This window comes from Macrobrachium nipponense, chromosome 7 (genome assembly GCF_015104395.2).
Source record: "Macrobrachium nipponense isolate FS-2020 chromosome 7, ASM1510439v2, whole genome shotgun sequence".
In the NCBI taxonomy this organism is placed as follows: domain Eukaryota; kingdom Metazoa; phylum Arthropoda; class Malacostraca; order Decapoda; family Palaemonidae; genus Macrobrachium; species Macrobrachium nipponense.
In genome coordinates, this window is record NC_061109.1 from 51626789 (window position 1) to 51645652 (window position 18864).

At 40.2% G+C, this 18864-nt stretch overlaps 1 protein-coding gene across 1 annotated transcript in view; it reads right to left on the reverse strand.

Moving 5' to 3' along the window:
* LOC135217350 (head-specific guanylate cyclase-like) overlaps window positions 1-18434 on the reverse strand; it is a 999777-nt gene extending 981343 nt beyond the window's left edge. Inside the window, exon 1 of the mRNA XM_064253180.1 lies at window positions 18046-18434. The gene's annotated coding sequence lies outside the window, so the exon portion shown is untranslated. The remainder of the gene's footprint in view (window positions 1-18045) is intronic.
* Between the last annotated feature and the right edge of the window lie 430 nt (window positions 18435-18864).

Genomic DNA, 18864 nt, shown 5'->3' on the forward strand with positions numbered 1-18864 from the left:
TGAACCAAAGCTAGATGAATGGCTGTTAGCTCTTTCTTGTTGATGTGCCAGGACACTTGTTCTCCTTCCCAAATGCCTGACACTTCTTGCGAACCTAGGGTCGCTCCCCACCCTGAATCTGAGGCGTCTGCAAACAACGCTAGGCGCGGTTTTCTGTAAGCGAAGGGAGATTCCTTGGCTTAGTTTCTGTGGATCTAACCACCAACGGATATTCTCCTTGATCCGTTTCGAGATTGGAAAAGTCTCTCCCAGATTGTTGGACTTCCAATCCCACTTCTCCTTCAGATAAAATTGAAGGGGTCGTAGGTGAAGTCTTCCTAAGGAAACGAACTGTTCCATCGAGGAGAGGGTCCCCCCCCAGCAAGCTCATCCATTCCCTCGAGAACAATGTTCTTTCCTTAAGAAGACTGACACCTTTTCTAGGCAGCGTTCTCTCCTTTCCTGCGAAGGATACGCTAGAAAATCCCGAGAATCCATCTGAATCCCCAGATAGACAATACTTTGCTGGGGAGTCAGCATGGATTTCTCGTGATTTACTAAAAGTCCTAAGGACTTTGTCAACTTTAGAGTCACTAAAAGGTCCTCCAGACATTTTTTCTCCGATTGGGCTCTTATTAGCCAATCGTCCAGATATAACGAGATCCTGATCCCTTCCAGATGTAGCCAATAAGCTACATTCTTCATGATGTCCGTAAAGACTTGAGGGGCAGTCGAAAGTCCGAAGCACATCGCTCGGAACTGGAACACTTTCCCTTGGAACATGAACCTCAGATATTTCCTTGCTGCCGGATGAATTGGCACATGGAAATACGCATCCTGAAGGTCCAGGGACACCATCCAGTCCCCTGGACGAAGAGCAGATAGAACAGAGGAAGACGTCTCCATTGAAAATTTCTTCTTCAAGACAAAGAAATTCAGGGCACTGACGTCTAGAACTGGTCTCCATCCCCCCGATGCTTTCGGTACCAGGAATAGCCGATTGTAGAATCCTGGGGACTGGAGATCTTGAACCAGTTCTACCGCTTCCTTGGAAATCATCTGTTCCACTGCTTGCAACATAGCAAGCTTTCGTACCGGATCCGAGTATCTGGCGGTTAACTCCCTTGGAGTTGTCGTCAAGGGAGGATTTTCCCTGAAGGGGATCAAGTATCCTTTTTTCAGGATAGAGAGGGACCAGGAGTCCGCTCCCTTCTGCGCCCAGACTTTGGCAAAGTGGAGTAGCCTGGCGCCTACCTTCGTCTGGAGGACTTGCTGTTCATCTAGACTTCCCGAAGGACCTTCTAGATGGTCTACTCTTTCTCTCTGGTCTTCGACCTCTAAGAGGGGCTCTAGAAGAGGAGGCCCCTCGAAAGGGCTGAACAAAAGAGGGTCTCTCTTTCTTCTCTATCGGCACTGCCGGCCTAAACTTCTTGGCTGAGTGCGTGAGGAGATCTTGAGTTGCCTTCTCCGTAAGAGATTTCGAAACTTCTCTAACCGTCTCTTGTGGAAAGGTGCGGGGATAAAGGAGCAAAAAGAAGAGATGTCCTTTGCAAGGGTGATACTGCTCTTGCTAAGAAAGAGCTAAAGACAGATCTCTTCTTCAAAACTCCCGTTCCAAAAAGAGAGGCAACTTCTACAGAACCGTCCATGACCGCTCTGTCCAGACAAGCCAGGACGCTCGAAAGTTCCTCCATAGAAACAAAGTCCGTGTCCTGAGCTCTCTTCGCTAAAGCTCCTAACGCCCAGTCCATAAAGTTGAAGACTTCTAGGGTTTTAAAGAAAGAGGCCCTTTAGAAGGTGGTCCAGCTCACACATGCCCCAAGTCGCCTTAGCAGACAGCAACGACTTCCTCCTAGCAGAGTCCACTAAGGAAGCAAAATCCGCATCCGCGGAAGAAGGCAGGCCTAACCCCATCGGCTCTTTGGTCTCGTACCACCTTCCTGGTTTGCCTGTTAACTTGGAAGGAGGGCAGGAAAAAAACTGTCTTGCCCGCTTCCCTTCTGGAAGTCAACCACTCTGAAAAAGTTTTCAATGCCTTTTTCATACAAAGAGCGGGGCGCATCTTAACGAAGGAAGACGATTTGAGAGCTTTAGTGCTGGACATCAACGATCCTGGTGAAGGAGGGTCCGCAGGATGAAGGGAGTCTCCGAACTCCTTTAGCAGCAAAAGAGAAAGTCTCTTGTAGTCCGAAACTGCTACATCTACAGGCTCTTCGTCTTCCGATACCTGGTCCAACTGATCTACAGAAGGAGATCGTTTTGGAGTGATCTGGCTCTTCCCGGGAGAAGAACTTCTTTCCCGAGAAGGGGAGCGCGGAACATTAGCACTCCTATACGAAGAGAGAGGCTCCTGTCTGTCGGCAACACTCTTGTGCCTACTAGACTCTTGTTGTCTAGGTTCGTCGGGTTCGTGGCGCTTGCTAGGCTCCTGGCGTCCTGATTCAGGGCGCTTGAAAAGATCCCCGCGTCCTGATTCCTGACGCTTAACAGGCTCTTGGCGCCCTAACACTTGACGCCTAACGTACTCCTGGCGTCCTGTTTTCTGGCGTCCTAACTCCTGGCGCCCTGACTCCTGGCGCCCTGACTCCTGGCGCCCTGACTCCTGGCGCCCTGACTCCTGGCGCCCTGACTCATGGCGTCCTGGCTCAAAGCGTCCTGATTCCTGCCTTCTAGCAGAATCCTGACGTCCTGAATCCAGCGTTCTAAGAGGCTCTTGACGTCCTTTCTTGCGTCTTGCTGCCTCTTTGCGTCTGTCTGGCTCCTGGTCCTGAAGACCCAAGGGATCCTGATACCTAAATCGGTTTTCCGGTTCCTTGTATCTAAACCGATCGAGACTTCTGCTCGATGCGCTGTGTCTAAGAGGGCGCTTCGGGGAAGCCAGCCTATAGGGCGAAAGGGCTCTTCTCTCAGGAGAACAACTCCTATCCGACGAGTCCCTTGACGAAGGCGATAAACGCCCTGGAGAACGTGAGAGTTCTCTCCTGTACGAAGAAGGACGCTTAGCGGAACTCTTAACAGGGAGCGAGACATCCTTCCTCCTTGTAGAGTCCTTAGCAAAAGAGCCTACGAGCGACGCTAACTGCTCTTGCAGATTAACCAAAAACTTCTTGGTCGGATCCTGAAGAGCAGGCTCCTCTTGTCTAGTCCTCTTAGGTCCCGAAGGCCAATCCTCGGGGGAAAAACGCTCTGGGCTGGAGTCAGCAGCGTCTCCTTTAGGCGCCTTCCAGGCTCTCTTCAAAGGGCGCGAACGGGAGGCCGAACTCCATCCTCGTTTAGGAGAGGAAGAGTCTGAGGCCGAAAAACACTCCTTTAGGACGCCTTTTCTGCGGCAATCCGAGGCAGCCTGGGACTTAACAACAGGATCTGCCGAAGGGACGCCTGACCGTTGGGGATGTTCTGCATCCTCCCTGCGGCTTTCGACATTCCTCCTCCCCTGGTCCTGGGAGTTTGGAAGAGGTCTAGGCCTAGGAGCAATGAGGAACCGGTCAGACGCCCCCTCCACTGCACTGGGGACACTGCACAAGTCACTATCACCACTCTTACCTTGGTTTAGAGCTCGTAGCTGAGCTTGAAGTTTCTTAATTGAAGCTTTTACATTTTCCCTCTCTGATGAAGAATCTTTGGATTCAGAACAGGGAGAAGCAGCTGAGGCTAAGGGAAAATTGTTAGATGGAGAGTTAATTTCTTGTTCTAAGGAGCAAGATCTACTAGATGACCTAGCTGAAGCCTTCCTCACTCTATCTCTCTCAAGCTTCCTAACATATGATGATAATTCCTTCCATTCAAGCTCCGTAAGGTTCTCGCATTCCACACAGGTGTTAATAAAAGAACATTCATTCTCCCTGCATTTAGCGCAAATACTATGCGGATCTAATGCCGATTTAGGCAGCCTAACCTTACAGTCTTCCCTACTGCAAACTCTAAACATAGGTGAAGCCTTAGCGTCAGACATCGTGAAAGAGTAGTCAAAACCAAAGTCGAAAAACAGTCCACAATAAGCGTATGCCAAGTCAGAGAAAAAACAGAATACGTCACCAAAAAACCAATCCAAATTCTCGGCAAACGAGTTGAAATCCAAGATGGAGGAACGAACAATAGGTGTTGTCCGTTCAACCGACAGAGAAATTATGGCTTAGAAAACGGGAATAGTTCCAGACCCCGCCACCCAGCGGCGGGAATGGTGGATCACCTGACCTACCTGTCGCGTGTGCCGCGAGTTTTGAAATTCTGTCGGGACGACCGAGTCTATAGCTAAGTATATATCTGCTGGGTAAGTTACTTGTACAAAATTGTACTTTAAAGTCTTCCCCGCTTTATTCCAGAGCCTTTATGTATATCTCCAAATCACAGTCTGAACTGTGTTCACCTTTCTCCAATTGCCATAAGTTTTAAAAATATTAGATCTTTACTTGAAAATTAAGATTTCAATAGCCCTATTTTGACTTGGAAGCCTAACAGTATTGTTTGGGCTGGAATAGTTGTAACATCTTTACCTTGCAGAAATTTCTGTACATCATTAAATTCTGAATATGGGTTTGCCAAACTGTACAAATGGTGGTTAATATGGGGAAACCTATACTTAAACATGTTTTTTAGTTCTCTTGTAACGTATTTAGAACAAGGATCAGTTATGTATAGAAATTTAAAATACATAGTTAGTTTATCAACCCTTGGTATATCTATTTTACTATTTAATATTTACGAACAAAAGGTTTTTTACACATTTTTAACTCATCACGAGTAATGGGCCCACATCTGTAAGAACCTCCACAGTTGAGACATACATGTCAACAAGGCTTTTATTTGCAAGCTACCATCTCTTGACAACCACCTTACCCTAGTGTGCAAAGTAATTGGGTTCACATCCCATTTCTTTTTTTACATAACATTGCAAACAGTCATAAATAGAGAGGATGCGCCTTAATTTCAGCGATTGATACACACTTTTAAGGCATCTTGCAGTTCACCACTTAAGTTTCTTGATTACAAGATGGTGTCTGTGTAAAACACAGTGAACAATACATACATTGTGAGCCTTTCCTTGTGTAAGGTGCCAAATCCTCTGTAACACCCAGTCATTCCTGGTGCACCATCGGTAGCCACTGCAGTAATATTCACAAGGGGAACATTGCATTACTTGAAATAATCCTCCAAGCATCCAAAAATTCTCTCTTCTTTAGCATCACCAAGATTGTACTTAAGGGTTGGACTATAATTCCTTGCAAAGGCCATGTGAATATTTGAACAGACAAAAGTTTATTAGTGTGGTCAAATAGAAAACTTGCAACATTGAAGCTAAAATGAAGCTAAAACATGTTGAGTCTTTCTTCATAACGTTTTCAATCACATCTCTAATCATTGGTACAGTCGACCCCCACCACCATTCGTGGTTCCGGATTCACAGATTTTTCTATTGAACATATATACACATTACTCAAGGGAAATTCACCTATTCGTGGTACCTTTCAAGGAGAAATATTCACTAATCACTATTTTCATATAATTTTCAAGACTGAGTAACCTTGTGATAAACTTATTCAAATACTCAGGTATAAGCATTTTTACCAAGCATTTCAGCAGCCGCGTCCTCCTGTTTTTCGCACATGAGCATGCCGCTTTTGTCAATCAAGTATTGCAACCTTTGGAAACTAGAAGTGCTAGATTCATATATTAGTCAACTAACAGGGGAAAGTTTAAGTCGGAAAATCTCATCAAGAGAACAACTGTCAAATTAAAGGTTTCACTGGAAAACCCAAATAAAAAATACTATGCCGAAGTTCACCATAGGCAAAATACTCCACTGATAGGGAAGATGTCAATTTGAATCCAAAACCAAGCTGAACTCTTAAAACCACTTGTGGTCTTAAGCCAGCAGAAATAAATTGAAGTTCTTGGCCGAGTTGTTGTTCTCTTACCCCAAAAGTGGGCAGGGATAGTCACCTACCTAAACTAAAGAATCGCTATCACGAATTTCAGAATTCCAGTTGCCATGCGAGTAGAAACTCTTAGCTAAGTAATTATGGGTAAGTTACTTATATAAAGTAATCATTTTATGGTTACATATGGGAGACAAACTTCTCATGAAGTAATGCTCTTTCTAGCATTCCCACTTCAGTGGAGCAAAGATTGCACACTACCTTCAATTTTCAATCAAGATAAAAATCTTTTCTGGGATTTTTATCTTGGTTTATTTTGGAAATGGACAAAATCCTCTCTAAACAAAAATCTTATCCTTAAAGAAATGCAGTTCTGCTAGACCATCTCTTCAGCTTGAAAGAGAAAATGATCAACACAGAAATTTACAAGAACACTTTCTCTTCAATACTAAAATTTATTTGCAGCGTTAGACATGCATCATGTTGTCATCTCTTGTTAATAGAGGGAGTACCAAGAAATGTAAGGGTGTCCTATGTGCCTACAGAACTTATCCTCTGTCCTTCCGAAAAGCCACCAGGACCAAACTGAAAGACTCCCTGAAAAGGGAGTGTAAAATTAATAAACTTGTTGAGACAGGGCATGCCCATGGCTTGATGTCCTTGTTGCATAACAACTGTCCAAACTACATTCCAAGCTCTGAATTTTTCTGTTTGAAGAGTGTGGAAAGAAGGATAATAGGAAGTTGATAGGGATAAAAGTATAACAAGAAGTACAAATTATCTTTTCCTGAGAACCATTGCTACCCTTTGACAGATACTTCTGAAAAAACTGCACACAACCACAGAGGATTTACACAGCCCACTTGAACAGTAAGTTCAAAACTTCAGTTATAATTGCTTGTGTAAAGTTTCTCCATTAGAGATGAGTCAGAACCCTACTGAAGCAGAACCCAAAGAGTAAATGGGACATTCCACGGGGAATGTCCACATTCAAGTGAAGGTGCAATTCATTACTATCCTAATACTATTCTTCCATTTCAATATATTTTTGGCAGACTATTGGTAACTCCCGGTGCTGACGTTAGACAATATCACTATACACAGTCTACATATACACACCTCCCAGCGCTGAGTATAGCCAGGTATGTCTATTCACACCTCCCAGAGCTGCCTATAGCCTAATGTTGCTATGCGCACCTCCCTTTTCTGAGATCCTGCTAAAGTTGTAGAGTCGTATCCTAATCATTAAACTTCACTTACAGAAGGTGAAGTTTCTAGTATTCTTTCATTTTCTTGTTATTCTTTGGATTTCCGTTTCCATTATCTTCATCCGATCTTCACCAAACTCCACAGGTGTATTAATATTTACATCAAATTTGAACATAGTATTATTATGGGGAGAGCGGAGACGATTCAGACATGGGATGGTCCAGACAGTACACTTCCTGGCAAATGTAAGTGGGTGATGTCGGCTCCGAAAAATCACATGAAATCGCGAGTTTGTTTACCTTTGACACATGGACTTTGGTTGAGAAATGATGCTTACTTCCATTTAGATGTAAATTTTTGTAGTTTTTCTCATTTACCTACTTAGTTTTCTCATTTACTATGTAATTTTTTGTATTTGAATCATAAGGTGTGGTGTGGTAAATATGATAAGGGAGTTGATTATCACTTTTGGGTGTGAATTTATACTGTATGATGGTGGTGGTGTAGCTATCACCCACCTGTAATCTGAAGGCCTTGGGGCTGAGGGTGTCATCAAATGGTTATATGTGGGGGATGGTTCGGACATTCTAGGGAGGGGATAATTCGGACTTGGTCTCTTTTTGGCTAATATCTGCCATTTTGGAGGTTGCGTTTACATTTAGCTACCCACATAAATGTTAAAGGGTTGTCTACTTGTTAAAGTGAATCCCCTTGTTTAGTGAACAAATCTTTTATACTAATGTCTTATGAGATTAAAACTTTTGCCATTTATTTATCCTAAGATAAAAGTGTCTAGATGCACCTTACATTACATTAAATGAATGAGCACTTTCAAGCATACTACCTACATATTGCAAGCTAAGATGATACTAGGACAAGTCAATGTGCTGGATATGAATATTTTATTCAAATCTATTATATACGTAAAATGTTTATACATTATTATACATGTCACCATGCCAGAAGTCAGTGATTGGTGGATTGCTATTTATTTACAGCATATGACTGAAAACATTATCAGCCATATTTCAAGGAGTATATAGTAAGATCCTATAAATCAACAGCTAAGTATAAATGATATCCTAATATAATACTGATTTACATATTAAAATATTCATGTTTGCATGATGAATATTAATAGAAATATAAAATAAATAGTGATGACCAAATATAGTACAATAGTACCTCGAGATACGAAATTAATCCGTTCCGAGGCGCCCTTCGTATCATGAGGTTTTTCGTATCTTGGACCACATTTTTACATGTAAAATGGCTAATCCGTTCCAAGCCCTCCAAAAACACCCCAGTAAATTTCATAATACGTAAAGCTAAACTGACCTATAAACAATGAAATACTACAACAATTTGGACCATTTGATACCTAACTTAATAACGAAATGCAAATTAACCTGTAAATAAAGTGTATTAGTGTACATGGTATACAAGAAATACTGTACGTAAAATGTGGAAGCTTACCTTTCGAGTGAGGCTATCTCCGAAAGTGGCGGCAGAGGAGGAGGAAGACAAACGGCAGATATGTACGTACGTACGTACACTTAACTTTACGAAAACACATAAAAAAATGTAAGGAGAACTGAACTAAAATTTACGAAACACATTAACAACACTGTAACACTTAACTTTACAAAAAACTAAAATACATTTTTTTTCTTTTTTTGATTTTTAATTTCTTTTATTTTTTTTTTACTTTTACATAGGTTTTTTTTTTTTTTTTTTTTTTTTTTTTTTTTTTTTTTTTTTTTACAGAATTTCAACTTCATCACCACTTTCAACTTTCTGTTTATCACTTGGTTCTTCCATTTTGCTTTCAACTTTGTTTTTCATCACTTGGTTCTTCCTTTTTGCTTTCAACTTTCTGTTTTTTATCACTTGGTTCTTCCTTTTTCCTTACTCCTGCTAATGCTAAAGGCCTCTTTAAAAAATAACGATCCAAGGAAGATTGCTTCTGCCTACTTTTCACAATGTCCCTCAAACGATTCAGGCAAACGTCATTGAACTGCGCAAGCATACGACCTGCGTGAGCCTTTTCGGGGTGTCTTTTCTCTATAAACGATTGCACTTTATGAAAAACAGCTAGAACATCCTTAATTTCTGCCGTTGTCATAGGGTCCTACTCCTCTTCCTCGCCACTGCTAGAGAACTCCTCTTGAAAGACGTTATGTTGCATGGCCTCCAACTCCTTCAGGTCATCCGTTGTAAGCTCATCTTGGTGCTCCTCGAGAAGGTCGTTGATGTCGTCCTCATTGACGACCAGACCCATGGACTTGCTGAGTGCGACGATCTCAAGATCTGGTTGGGAAACAGTTTCGGGATCGTCAACTGTTTCTGACTCTACAGCACCAGCTTCTCCAACGTCGAATCCCTCGAAGTCTCGGGCGGATACGGCATCAGGCCAGAGTTTCCTCCACGAGGAATTCAAGGTTCGCCTCGAAACCCCCTGCCAAACTTGGTCGATGAGTCGGATGCAAATGACGATGTCGAAATGCTCCTTCCATAATTGATGCAAGGTGAGGTTTGTGGTATCGGTGATGTCGAAACATCTCTTGAAAAGATGTTTCGTGTACAGCTTCTTAAAGTTCACCATCACTTGCTGGTCCATGGGCTGGAGGAGAGGGGTGGTGTTGGGCGGAGGAAAAAGAATGTTGACGAAGGAATACTCCGCTAGGATATCTTCCTCGAGGCCAGGAGGGTGGGGAGGGGCATTGTCCAACACCAGCAGACATTTCAGGGGGAGGCGCTTCTCTTCCAAAAATTTCTTCACTGTCGGGCCGAAACACAGATTTACCCACTCGGTGAACAAAAGTCTTGAAACCCAGGCTTTTGCATTAGCCCTCCACATCACTGGAAGCTTCTCCTTAAGCACTTTGTGGGCCTTGAAGGCTCGAGGAGTCTCGGAATGATACACCAGTAGAGGCTTCACCTTGCAATCCCCACCGGCGTTCGAACAAAGTGCGAGCGTAAGCCTGTCTTTCATAGGCTTATGCCAGGGTAGTTTCTTCTCTTCCTCCGTGAAGTACGTCCGACGAGGCATTTTTTTCCAAAAAACGCCAGTCTCATCACAGTTGAAAACTTGCTGAGAACTGTAGCCTTCCTTGGTCATCATCTCGTCGAAAGTCTTTCTAAATGCTTCGGCCGCTTTCGTGTCCGAGCTGGCAGCCTCCCCATGCCGCACCACCGAATGGATGCCAGTTCGTTAACGAAATTTTTCGAACCAGCCATGCGAAGCCTTGAACTCTGGGGGTTTGCGTTGATGTCCCTTCCCCTCCGTCATCTTCCGCCTGCGCAATCAAATCGCCGAAAATAGTGCTGGCCTTGTGGGATATTGCTGTCTCCGTTACCGTATCGCCAGCGATTTCTTTGTCTTTTATCCAGACAAGAAACAGCCGTTCCATCTCGTCGTGCACGTGGGTCCTCTTGCTGGACAAAATAGTGATGCCCTTGGACGGTGTAGCTGCTATGATGGCATCCTTCTGTTTAAGGATGGTGCCTATTGTCGACGGATTTTGGCTATATTCCTTGGCGATCACACTCAATCGCATACCAGCTTCATACTTCTTGATGATCTTCATCTTTGTCTCCAAAGCGAGCATTCACTTGTTTCTGTGAATTTCAACTTTCTTGGGACCCATGACTACGTTATCTTGTACCTAATTTATGTATAAGTACAATAAAGTTTTCGCACAACACGATAAAGTACGTATACTGCAACGAAATCACTAACGAATTTACGGTACTAAACGAAATCGTTAGACCGAACGAATACTGCGTGCGTACGATAACGATGCTGGTACAAAGTGGACGAGGTAGGCAAGCCACCACGTATACATACATAGATGCATGATGGGAGGGATGCTGTCCAATAGGAGAGAAGGATCTCATGGCGGTGACTAGCATCAGGAACCAATGGGAGAGCAGAAGGATGGTGGCAAGTCTACTAAGTTGGCGGCACGCGAGTTTCAAAATTGTTATCGGTGGTTCGGGTGAATCTCGGACTTTCAGAAACCTTTCGTATCTTGAAAACTTTTCGTATGTAGAGCCGTTAAATTTTTCGTATTGGCTTTCGTATCTCGAGTTTTTCGAAAGTTGAGCCTTTCGTATCTCGAGGTACTACTGTAAACGACTAAAAACCAAGAAAAAATTAAACTCCACAGTATACTAATAAACTAGAAAAATAACAATGGAAATTCGAACGTTAAGGAATAATGATAGATACTAATTAAGTACAAATTGCAAGCTGAGCTAGATACCGAGCTCTTTTTCAACAGCAGTAACACGATATAAATGCATCAAATGGGATATTCTTCAATTCATCTTTTCACATAAAATTAATATACAATGGCATATATTTTCGACGGTGTGCAATGCGGAAAATAACTAGGAAATTCAGTGGGTAAATATGACAAGTAGACCTACTAGCTATGGACCTGGATCATTCGTACATCTAGGCTATATCCAAGCTAACACCAAACGTATTTCCAACATTGCAAACAGGTCATCAGTAAGGTGGTGGATGTTTGACATTCGGGGAATGTTACTGCAACGCTGCAGCCATACTCAAGTTCTTAGTGGATGTTTGACATTCATGGAATGCTACAGCAACATTGCAGCCATACTCTCAAGTTTCTTAGCATGTTGATTTTATTAGTAAAATGTACTAACTTTTGCAGGATCACCACTGCAAAATGGAAGAAAACTGAAACCAGAAATCTTGAGCCAATGAGAATATAGTGCTGAGCTACTAACCTGGCCAGAGGACTTATCTATATGAGGAGGAATTCAAAAGGCTGTATTTAACAATCACTGTGATGATGGAAATCCTTCACTTAACCCTTAAACGCCGAAGCGGTAAAAAAAAAATTGTCTCCCGTGTGCCGGAGGTGTTTCGGAGCGAGCGCGGAAGCGGAAAAAATATTTTTTTCAAAAAAACACAGCGCGCTTAGTTTTCAAGATCAAGAGTTCATTTTTGGCTCCTTTTTTTGTCATTGGCTGAAATTTAGTATGCAACCATCAGAAATGAAAAAAAATTATCATTATCATATATAAATAATGTGATATATGATAGCGCAAAAACAAAATTTCGTATATTCAAATCGCGCTGTGCGCAAAACGGTTAAAGGTAACAAGTTACTTTTTTTTCGTTGTAATGTACACTACATTGCAATCATTTTGGTATATAACACATTGTAAAACGATAAAAGCAACACAGAGAAAATATTATCACAAAATGATGCATGAATTCGTAACGCACGGACGTAAAAAAATATATATTTTTTTAAATTCACCATAAATCTAAATATTGTTATAGAGACTTCGAATTTGTTTCAAGATAAAGTTAAATGATGGAATATTACGATACTGTAAGAGTTTTAGCTTAAAATTGCAGTTTTCGACCATTTCGGACGAGTTAAAGTTGACCCAATGTCGAATTTTTTTTATAAATAAATATATGCAATTATTTTGGATATTAGAAAAGCTACAACCTTCAATTATTTTTCCTTTTATTCTACAGGAAATTGCGCACATTTTCATATATAAAACTCTATGAAATGCCTAATATGAAACGGAGCAAATTTTCCGAGAATGCGATGTACGCATTTCGGAGATTTATGGCGGAGAATCCGCGCGTGGAGGGAAGGAAAGTTTTTTTCATAAATTCACCATAAATCGAAATATTGTGCTAGAGACTTCCAATTTGTTGCAATATTAAGGTAAATGATTGAATAGTACTAAAATATAAGAGTTTTAGCTTACAATTGCGTTTTTCGACCATTTCGGTAGAGTCAAAGTTGACTGAACGTGGTTTTTTTCTATTTATCATGATTTATATGCAAATATTTCGAAAATCAGAAAAGCTACAACCTTCAATTATTTTTCGTTGTATTCTACATGAAATTGCGCACATTTTCATATATAAAACTTTATGTAACAGCTAATTTAAAATGGTGTAAACATTACCAAAATCGCACATATGATTTTTTTCGGAAGAGTTACAGCGCGGACGTAAAGAAAATGTTATTTTTTTCATAAATTCACCATAAATCGAAATATTGTGCTAGAGACTTCCAATTTGTTACAAAATAAAGGTAAATGATTGAATATTACTAAAATATAAGAGTTTTAGCTTACAATTGCGTTTTTCGACCATTTCGGTAGAGTCAATCTTGACTGAAGGTTGAAAATTTGTCACATCATTTTTTATATGAAAATATTTCAAAACCGATAAAAGCTACAACCATGGGTTGTTTTTAGTTGTATTGTGCATGAAATTGCGCACATTTCCATATATAAAACTTTATGTAACGGCTAATTTTAAAATGGTGCAAACATTACCACAATCGCATGTATGATTTTTTTCGGAAGAGTTACCGCGCGGACGTAAGGAAAAAGTTTTTTCATAAATTCACCATAAATCGAAATATTGTGCTAGAGACTTCCAATTTGTTGCAAAATTAAGGTAAATAGTTGAATATTACTAAAATATAAGCGTTTTAGCTTACAATTGCGTTTTTCGACCATTTCGGTAGAGTCAAAGTTGACCGCAGGTTGACATTTTGGCACATCGTTATTTATATGGAAATATTTCAAAACTGATAAAAGCTACAATCATGAGTATTTTTAGTTGTATTCTAAATGAAATCGCGCACATTTTCATATATAATACTTCATGTAACGGATAATTTAAAACGGTGCAAAATTATGTCAAAGTGACGAAATAAATTTTGAGATGTGTCACTGATACTTTTTAGTGCGATAAGAAAGAAATTCACGCTTGCGCGCCTGCGTAACGATTGTAAACAAAATAACGCCTTGATCCGTGAACTCCCAGCATCCCCCAAGGCGCGTGATTCAAAAGTTCTCGGCTGGTAGGCCTATAAGTATTTTTCCCCGAATTTTTAAAAAAACTTTTTTGAGTCGACGTATGGTACGTCCATTCGGTGTTTAAGGGTTAAATAAATGGCAATACCGTTGATAATTGGTGGACTGTTGCAACGAAATGACTTTCTTATCAATATGTTAATTAAACAACTTGAAGTTGAAGCTTTTTATGTTCAAGTGTGCACACATAAGCAAGTGTAAATTAAACTCCTAGTTGCAGATCTGCAGAAGGGGGAAATTGAAAATAAGAATGAACTAGGAGTAAAACAAGCAAGGGAGCCATTTCAAAGTCGAAGACTCGCAAAAGACCACCCCCACCCCACAAAAAAAAAAAAAAAAAAAAAAAAAAATTATGGGTACGGTACAAATACACATACAAAGAAAAAAAAGATTAACATTTCATGCTTGAAACAAACAAACATTTACTCTACTTTAAAGGTAACAAAATTAATTACAGTTAATTAATAAACTTCCCTACCACAAGGAAAAAAAACTTAAACATTTAAATCAAGTAGAGAAAAAGTGTGATTAAATTCTTTTTTAACTTTAAATTTTCAAAAACTTTACACATGCCAAAGAAGCCAAAAAATTACTAGAAACAAGGAAAGCAAGAAAATTCTAAAAGTTAATCTAGTGCAAATTAATAAATAAATGCTTTACCATAACCAAAATGAACAATGGTTGCAATTAATGCTAAATTAACAATATTTCTGAAATAAAAGTTCAATTAAGTCTTTTCATGGGACCTAAGTAGATAAGACATCGGGCACAAAACTATTCTTGCCGGAAATATGTTGCAAACATATGTCATATTATTGGAGGAGCAAACTCCAACGTAATACTATACGTTTGTTGAATGAAAGGATTACTATAGGATTATAGCAGAATTGAATGCTGTTGCAATGGTGGCTAGAAAAGCTTTCTAATTGCCTTGCAAGGTGACGGTTTGGAAAATATACTGAAACGATAAAGCAATCTAAAATTTTTATATTTATTTGCTAGACAGATATCACTATACGCACAGCCCGCCCGGTGCCGTTAATAGCATCCTGTAGAATATATGCAGCACCTGGTGGTGCATATAAAATGCTGCCATCTATTCACACCTCCCGTTGGTGCCTGAGATCCCACTAACATTGCAATCGTATTTTTCTTGATTATTTTATTTAAAATTTCCTCTTTTAAGTGAACAAAGTTCTGTAACTAATTCTTAATGTTAAATCAATATGGAATAAGATAATTAACCAATTACTTAAAATTTACTATATGTGCCTTCAATTTTTATACATATTTACTTTGAGTTCATTTTCCTGTACCTAAAATTTGGAATGTTATTTTCATTTATCCTATTATTACATTTGGTGCATAGGGGAAAGTAGGGGAAAATCACCTCTGATGGAGGGGGATATGATCTTAGTGGTGTACCAACACTGTCATGCACTAATCCAGGAGGTGCATGTAGCCTCTTTTGCTTATTCTTACAGCTGATGTTTCAATAAACAATTATACAGAAAATGGGTGGCACCTATAATATCATTTATGTGCACGTCCCAGAGGTGCGTATAGACACTTCATAATTTTTTTTATCTACTAATTTTTTTGTCTTTTTAATAAGTAGTAGTAGTAGTAGTAGTAGTAGTAGTAGTAGTAGTAGTAGTAGTAGTAGTAGTAGTAGTAGTAGTAGTAGTAGTAGTAGTAGTAGTAGTAGTAGTAGTAGTAGTAGTAGTAGTAGTAGTAGTAGTAGTAGTAGTAGTATAGTAGTAGTAGTAGTAGTAGTAGTAGTAGTAGTAGTAGTATAGTAGTAGTAGTAGTAGTAGTAGTAGTAGTAGTAGTAGTAGTAGTAGTAGTAGTAGTAGTAGTAGTATAGTAGTAGTAGTAGTATAGTAGTAGTAGTAGTAGTAGTAGTAGTAGTAGTAGTAGTAGTAGTAGTAGTAGTAGTAGTAGTAGTAGTAGTAGTAGTAGTAGTAGTAGTAGTAGTAGTAGTAGTAGTAGTAGTAGTAGTAGTAGTAGTAGTAGTAGTAGTAGTAGTAGTAGTAGTAGTAGTAGTAGTTAATCATTAATTATTATTATTAATAATAATAATAATAATAATAATAATAATGTGTAAAAAAATGCTGTTAGGGAAAGTCCCTAGAGGGAAGACTTCAAAGGTAGTGTTAACAATTTCTGATCTGAATCAAGACATCTAGGTGGTGACCTTAACACTATAGGGGCTTAAGGAGACATTGATGGACCACTCTCAAAAACACCTTCTACTGGATAAGGAAGGCTACCTTATATATTTTTACAAAACTTACCTTACAACATATATTTAAAAGGAATAAGACTTTCATCTCATTACCCTCTGAAGTAGGCCTATCATCATCAAGACCAATATTCATCTCATTACCCTCCGGAGTAGGTCTATCATCATCAAGACCAATATAACTATTTTAATCATCATCAATCTTAAATTACCTATTTATATAGTATCTGTTATTGATTAATACATCTACCCTAGTGTCCCAAAATTTTGGCCACGATGCTAATGCCAGTGATTATATTTACGTATGATACCCAAACCTATTGCATTAGGCCTACGTTACCTTAGCCTAAGATGTATTAACATAGGATAGTCTGGCCTAATTGCCTATGTTGCATTTATACCTCCATGCCTTATATAAAGCTACAAAAAGGATGGTCATGTAGACCGAGGAGACATTATATCTACTCACATGGCTAAAAGGTTCCTTATACGTGAATATTAGACATAACGTTTCCTATAATGGCAAGTCTTGACCTGACCTGATCTTACCTAACTAACTTAACTGACTTGGCTGCAAATTATGTTAGGTTAGTTCAAAGAAAATATCTTGTAAGTAATTTGGGTGTACCTAGTAACCATTATAAAATGAGATTATTTTCAACTAGATTCTATGATTAGTTTTTAAAATAGGGTAAATGGCCAAGTGGTGACATAGTGGCCACCTCACTTGGAAGGCGGCCAATTCCTGAAAAAGCGCTTGAATTAGCCCTATGCCATTATTTCGAAATTTAGGAGAAAACACTCACTTCGAGAGGAGCGTAGAGTTCTCGGTGTGCTGCCTGGATGGGCCACAACACTTGACTGATGTTCATGGAAGAGAATTAAAGTCATTTATCGGTAATTCTACAGAATAGTTCCGTACGGACTGCAAGGAACGTAATCGTGGATACGACATCCACTAGGGATTGGGGCGTCCAATGTATTTCGCCGTGTTTAGTATGAGCCCCTGGGCGTTAATTACAATCGTTCAAATAAATATTACTTAAAATTCTTGTTCAGGAGGTAAAACTCCATAGAAAACCGTAACTGCCATAGTTTAGGCCGCCGCGGATAAGTACCCTGGATCTACCGAGGTAAGTCTACAGAATAGTTCCACAAGGACATCCACTAGAGATTGGGGCATCCAATGTTTGTTTGTTTGTATGGTGTTTTAATGTTGCATGGAACCAGTGGTTATTCAACAACGGGACCAACGGCATCCAATGTATTTTGCCATGTTTAGTACGAGCCCCTGGGCGTTAATTACAGTCGTCCGAATATTATTTAAAATTCTTGTTCAGGAGGTAAAACTGCACAGAAACACCGCAACTGCCACTGTCTAGGCCGCCGCGGAATAGTAGTACTATAGATCTACCGAAACTTTAATTTGGTTGCTCGGGTTGATTGCCAGTCGCCGACCGGAGCAGGTTGTCGCATTTTTTGGGGGGTCGTTCACTGACCAACCCCTGCCCTGGTCACGGCGCGTTACCCTATGTTAGGTTAGGTAGGTCAGAACCTGGCATTTCATGGGTGAGGAACCTGTACCGGTCGACGAATGGCGGTAATCAGGCTGCGCAACTAAAGTAAAGTTTTACCCCACCCCTGAGCGATTGGCGGCAATCAGGCAGCGAACTATACTAGTCTATGTTTTACCCATAAATATAATTATCTACAACATATAGCTACACATGCAAAAACATACGCTTAGCCTATTATACTTCACAGTAATCGGACTGTAACGCTAAGAATTAACTACCACATGCAGATACTTTCGCCTCACAGTTAGGCCAATCATCTTACCAGTAGTCTTCTTCTTCCAGAGTCCCACAGCTTGAAACTGGAAGTTGAAGTTGAACAGGTGGTGGTGACAAACGGATATCCGGAAGCTAGCGTAAAAGCCTCACTTTACAAACACAATTGAGATCACAAAACATTGTCCTGTTCGAGTTAAGAGCAGAGTTAGGTACTAGTATAGGCTAGTAACAGTAAAATTTCCTTTCTCGTCACTGATACTAAACTTCAGCCTACTATAATCTGTATAACTTCCTAATCGTTTTAACAGGAGCCCAGGGATCACCCTTGGCAAAAGGAAGCTAAAACGGAGCAACGCAAGTTATGCATGCATAATGCATCGCTTAAATACTCAAGGAGAATCAGTCAAAACAGTTGGACTTGGAACGTAGTTGTCACGGCAAGCCGGAGAAAGTACTGAGAAACTGAAGGCATCCGATTCCGACAGATGAATACTGAAAAGCGAGAGTTGGGTGTTGACTAGCACCATGCTAACTCATTCTAGATAAGTGGTGGAAAAGGGACGACCCAATGTACGAAATGGAATAATTGTCACAAGGTGACGAATACGAGACGATAGAAAGAAAAACTTGAGTAAGAGGGCGAGGGTTACCGTCAGTTTTGCCAACTGTGGGGTAATTACCCTGAGCATTGGGTAATTCAGCCTCAGATCTGGGGCTTATGTCACGATATCTGAGCAAAACGTAGGGTAATTTCAAGATGGTTGTCTTGTACTCATTAAAAAGTAACCAATGAACAACAAATTTATTAATATTTAGTATATCTTGAGGCCGGGCATGGGGTACAATAACAGTGAGGGTAGGGTAA